Source organism: Electrophorus electricus, chromosome 4, assembly GCF_013358815.1.
Source record: "Electrophorus electricus isolate fEleEle1 chromosome 4, fEleEle1.pri, whole genome shotgun sequence".
Lineage (NCBI taxonomy): Eukaryota > Metazoa > Chordata > Actinopteri > Gymnotiformes > Gymnotidae > Electrophorus > Electrophorus electricus.
The window spans coordinates 1,624,170-1,630,534 of record NC_049538.1 but is presented as its reverse complement, the minus strand read 5'-3'; positions in this window follow the sequence as shown (position 1 = coordinate 1,630,534).

Sequence of the window (6,365 nt, the reverse complement as noted above, 5' to 3'; positions counted from 1 at the left end):
CTTATGACCCCTGTAATGACTACGTCTCCCTGGATCAACCCTGGAGAGCCAATAATGCAACTGGGTTGGGAATTTGTGACAGCAACTTCAACTGGAATGGCTGGTACCGCCTGCTGTACAATGGGATGGACATCCGTATGACTGAGAGCTGTGTTGATGTTAACAGATGTGGTACTTTCTACACTCTTTGGCTCAATGGTCCTCATCCTCAGCTAGAGGATGGAGTGGTCACCCGCCAGGTCTGTGCAAATGCAGGCTACGACTGCTGCCCTCTTCAAGTCCACCCCAATTCGTGTAAAAGCATGCCCAGGCAATTACTATGTGTACGAGATTGTCAGGCCAATCTTCTGCAACATGGCTTACTGTACAGGTATGACATTCTTTTTTTTTTTTTTTTTTTTTTTTTTTACACATTTCTAGATTTCTACAGGCTTTGTCATGTTTTCATATTCCTTTTCTTTAGATGCAAGCAGCATAACAATTCCTGCATCTACAAACATGTCCAGTGAAACAGAACTTCCCACATCTATAAGTAAGTTGCTATAACCATTAATGTTGCAGTTTGTAATAAATGGATTATATGTGCAATATAGACAGTGAGGCTACATACAAAACAAAATAGCATTGTTTAAAAAAGTCTCAAACAGAACAAAATCTTTTTAAATGTCCTTCTATATTTCAGCCTAAAAAAACAAACAAAATATTTATCTTTTAATGAAAAAAAAAAATCTTATTTGGTAATATGTTTTTACAAGAGACACCCTTTTATGTTAAGATTGAACAAGTTTTTAAAAAGACTTTAAAACTGCAATATTCGTTGACCCTGTGTGATAATTGTGGCACAGAAAGAGCAAGAGGTGACTTTTGGAGCGTCTTTATTCTCAATAACAAACTCAGGCTCGTGTTCAGTAAAGAAAAGTGCTAAACAGCAGGCATTAAGAATCAGGTCTTCGAGCAGACACAGGAAAATAGTTGCAGAAGCAAGTACACAGCAGCAGTACATCTTTGAGAAGATGTGAGAGAAAACCACCCAGGGAAGAAGTGGTAGCCTTCCATCTGTGAAAAGATGAATTAAAGAAAAGGAAGAGATGTAGGCTTAGACTTTGCGGAGATAAGTAGGGAAGAAAGTGAAATATTACATCTTATATTTGCTGTATTGACAAAGAAGTTGAGAAAGATTTTTTTTCTGACCACATTCCTTCCTGGAAGATGATGCTTCCGCTCTGTCCTTCCACTTTTTAATAATGAGTTGGACAGTTCTTAACCCGAATTTAGTAGTTTCAGCAATCTCCTTAGATGTTTTCTCTGCTTGATGCATGCCAATAATATGACCCTTCTGAAACAGATTAACATCTTTTCCATGACCACAGGATGTGTCTTTACAACATGTTTGTTTAACAAATGAGAAGCTACTCACTGCATCAGTTAGGGTTAAATAACTTGTTGCCAGCTGAAACATAATCACCATGCAGTAATTATCCAATGGGTAGCTCTTAACTATTTTCTTAGGTTAAATCCAGTGTGTGACCTTTTTTTTTTTGGCCAGGCAGTGTATATGCTATAGCATGTAATGGAACTCAGTAATACTGGGATAAAGGGGCACCACAAGGAATTTGTACCCCATTGGCTAGATCCTGCAAGCACAGTTTGTGTATATATATATATGAAATTATCCAACCAGAAATCAAAGTCTTATGTAATGTGTAAGGTCCCAGCCTAGAGCTGCCATGACTGGCCACTAGAGGGAGGAACAGTACTGCCACATGCACTGGTAATCAGGACAAATTGGTAGCACCTGTGCCTACCTCTACTTTAGCGAGACACAATAAAGTAAGGTGCAAGGCGCTTGCAATAATGCTCAGTCCTGGTATTTCAGTTATGTTGTATACACTGGAGGAACACAGTTTTGAAACAAAATTGGTTCCATCAATCTCCATATGTGTGAGGAGGACCAAAAAAACCCCCCCAAAAAACAAGGAAACAAAGCAGTACGCCTACAGGTCCCTGTATCTGTGGCCAAGCAGAGACTCCCTCACTTACATTGCATGAGTCCTCCCTCCAGGTTCAGGTGGTGGTTCAGTCACCTTGTCCTGCTTTCAATAGATCTTGGTATATACAGACATGGATATCTGAATCCACCTTGGTTTGAAGCACGTCATTACATTAATGTTTTATTTTCTACAGCAACCAATCCAGACAGCTCTACTTTTGACCCCTGTTACAACTACAATGTTCTTGATGACACGTGGAGAACTATGTACAGTTACAATGGATATGGCTACTACAGTTTTGGATTCTCCTATTACTACAGCAGTCATGATGACACCTCTGTTGAATGGGATGGCTGGTACCGGCTGTATCTAGAGGGTGCAGATGCACAGATTGCTGAGTGGTGTGTGGGCTCCATGTCATCTGGTGGCTACACCACACTGCTGCTTGGTGGATCACATCCCCTTATTGAGGATGGAACCGTTACAAGAGAAATCTATGGGACCAATAATTACAATTACTGGGGGTACTGGGGGTACTTGGGGGTACTGGGGATATGGGGTATATAGTTACCAGTGCAATTACTACAGGTCCAACCCAATCCAAGTGAAAGCCTGTCCAGGACATTACTATGTCTACAAACTTGTCAAGCCAGATGTGTCAGTTCCTCTGCCCGTATACTCTACAGGTACAGTGCTTTTTCCCACTTCATCATTACATGAGTTGCCATGAGAACATACCAAGGTCCATTAGCCTTTAATATTCAGTGTTTATTAACAAACTGAACCTAGCAGGCTTGACAGTGCAAATCCATTAAATAAATCTGTAAAAAATATTCATCTTTTTAAAAGGACTTAAATAATGATTAATGTTTTACTCTTTGTATATCCATGACAGTTGTTTTGAACAGTCTTACATCTTATGACCCCTGTAATGATTACGTCTCCCTGGATCAACCCTGGAGAGCCAATAATGCAACTGGGTTGGGAATTTGTGACAGCAACTTCAACTGGAATGGCTGGTACCGCCTGCTGTACAATGGGATGGACATCCGTATGGACTGAGAGCTGTGTTGATGTTAACAGATGTGGTACTTTCTACACTCTGTGGCTCAATGGTCCTCATCCTCAGCTAGAGGATGGAGTGGTCACCCGCCAGGTCTGTGCAAATGCAGGCTACGACTGCTGCCTCTTCAAGTCCACCCAATTCGTGTAAAGCATGCCCAGGCAATTACTATGTGTACGAGTTTGTCAGGCCAATCTTCTGCAACATGGCTTACTGTACAGGTATGACATTTTTTTTTTTACACATTTCTAGATTTCTACAGGCTTTGTCATGTTGTCATATTCCCTTTCTTTAGATGCAAGCAGCATAACAATTCCTGCATCTACAACATGTCCAGTGAAACAGAACTTACCACATCTATAGTAAGTTGCTATAACCATTAATGTTGCAATTTGTAATAAATGGATTATATCTGCAACATAGACAGTGAGGCTACATACAAACAAAATAGCAATGTTTAAAAAAGTCTCAAACAGAAACAAAATCTTTTTAAATGTCCTTCTATATTTCAAGCCTAAAAAAACAAACAAAAATATTTATCTTTAATGAAAAAAAATCTTATTTGGTAATATGTTTTTACAAGAGACACCCTTTTATGTTAAGATTGAACAAGTTTTTAAAAAGACTTTAAAACTGCAATATTCGTTGACCCTGTGTGACAGTTGTGGCACAGAAAGAGCAAGAGGTGACTTCTGGAGCGTCTTTATTCTCAATAACAAACTCAGGCACGTGTTCAGTAAAGAAAAGTGCTAAACAGCAGGCATTAAGAATCAGGTCTTCGAGCAGACACAGGAAAATAGGTGCAGAAGCAAGTACACAGCAGCAGTACATCTTTGAGAAGATGTGAGAGAAAACCACCCAGGGAAGAAGTGGTAGCCTTCCATCTGTGAAAAGATGACTTAAAGAAAAGGAAGAGATGTAGGCTTAGACTTTGCGGAGATAAATAGGGAAGAAAGTGAAATATTCCATCTTATATTTGCTGTAATGACAAAGAAGTTGAGAAAGATTTTTTTTCCGACCCTATTCCTTCCTGGAAGATGATGCTTCCGCACTGTCCTTCCACTTTTTAATAATGACTTGGACAGTTCTTAAACCGAATTTAGTAGTTTCAGCAATCTCCTTAGATGTTTTCTCTGCTTGATGCATGCCAATAATATGACCCTTCTGAAACAGATTAACATCTTTTCCACGACCACAGGATGTGTCTTTACAACATGGTTGTTTAACAAATGAGAAGCTACTCACTGCATCAGTTAGGGTTAAATAACTTGTTGCCAGCTGAAACATAATCACCCATGCAGTAATTATCCAATGGGTAGCTCTTAACTATTTTCTTAGTTAAATCCAGGTGGTGACCTTTTTTTTTTTTGGCCAGGCAGTGTATATGCTATAGCATGTAATGGAATTCAGTAATACTGGGATAAAGGGGCACCACAAGGAATTTTGTACCCCATTGGCTAGATCCTGCAAGCACAGTTTGTGTATATATATATGAAATTATCCAACCAGAAATCAAAGTCTTATGTAATGTGTAAGGTCCCAGCCTAGAGCTGCCATGACTGGCCACTAGAGGGAGGAACAGTACTGCCACATGCACTGGTAATCAGGACAAATTGGTAGCACCTGTGCCTACCTCTACTTTAGCGAGACACAATAAAGTAAGGTGCAAGGCGCTTGCAATAATGCTCAGTCCTGGTATTTCAGTTATGTTGTATACACTGGAGAACACAGTTTTGAAACAAAATTGGTTCCATCAATCTCCATATGTGTGAGGAGGACCAAAACCCCCCCACCAAAAAACAAGGAAACAAAGCAGTACGCCTACAGGTCCCTGTATCTGTGGCCAAGCAGAGACTCCCTCACTTACATTGCATGAGTCCTCCCTCCAGGTTCAGATGGTGGTTCAGTCACCTTGTCCAGCTTTCAATAGATCTTGGTTTATACAGACACGGATATCTGAATCCACCTTGGTTTGAAGCACGTCATTACATTAATGTTTTATTTTCTACAGCAACCAATCCAGACAGCTCTACTTTTGACCCCTGTTACAACTACAATGTTCTTGATGACACGTGGAGAACTATGTACAGTTACAATGGATATGGCTACTACAGTTTTGGATTCTCCTATTACTACAGCAGTCATGATGACACCTCTGTTGAATGGGATGGCTGGTACCGGCTGTATCTAGAGGGTGCAGATGCACAGATTGCTGAGTGGTGTGTGGGCTCCATGTCATCTGGTGGCTACACCACACTGCTGCTTGGTGGATCACATCCCCTTATTGAGGATGGAACCGTTACAAGAGAAATCTATGGGACCAATAATTACAATTACTGGGGGTACTGGGGGTACTGGGGGTACTGGGGATATGGGGTATATAGTTACCAGTGCAATTACTACAGGTCCAACCCAATCCAAGTGAAAGCCTGTCCAGGACATTACTATGTCTACAAACTTGTCAAGCCAGATGTGTCAGTTCCTCTGCCCGTATACTCTACAGGTACAGTGCTTTTTCCCACTTCATCATTACATGAGTTGCCATGAGAACATACCAAGGGTCCATTAGCCTTTAATATTCAGTGTTTATTAACAAACTGAACCTAGCAGGCTTGACAGTGCAAATCCATTAAATAAATCTGTAAAAAATATTCATCTTTTTAAAAGGACTTAAATAATGATTAATGTTTTACTCTTTGTATATCCATGACAGTTGTTTTGAACAGTCTTACATCTTATGACCCCTGTAATGATTACGTCTCCCTGGATCAACCCTGGAGAGCCAATAATGCAACTGGGTTGGGAATTTGTGACAGCAACTTCAACTGGAATGGCTGGTACCGCCTGCTGTACAATGGGATGGACATCCGTATGACTGAGAGCTGTGTTGATGTTAACAGATGTGGTACTTTCTACACTCTGTGGCTCAATGGTCCTCATCCTCAGCTAGAGGATGGAGTGGTCACCCGCCAGGTCTGTGCAAATGCAGGATCTGACTGCTGCTTCTTCAAGTCCACCCCAATTCGTGTAAAAGCATGCCCAGGCAATTACTATGTGTACGAGATTGTCAGGCCAATCTTCTGCAACATGGCTTACTGTACAGGTATGACATTTTTTTATTTTTATTATTTTTTTTTTTTACACATTTCTAGATTTCTACAGGCTTTGTCATGTTTTCATATTCCCTTTCTTTAGATGCAAGCAGCATAACAATTCCTGCATCTGCAAACATGTCCAGTGAAACAGAACCTACCACATCTATAAGTAAGTTGCTATAACCATTAATGTTGCAGTTTGTAATAAATGGATTA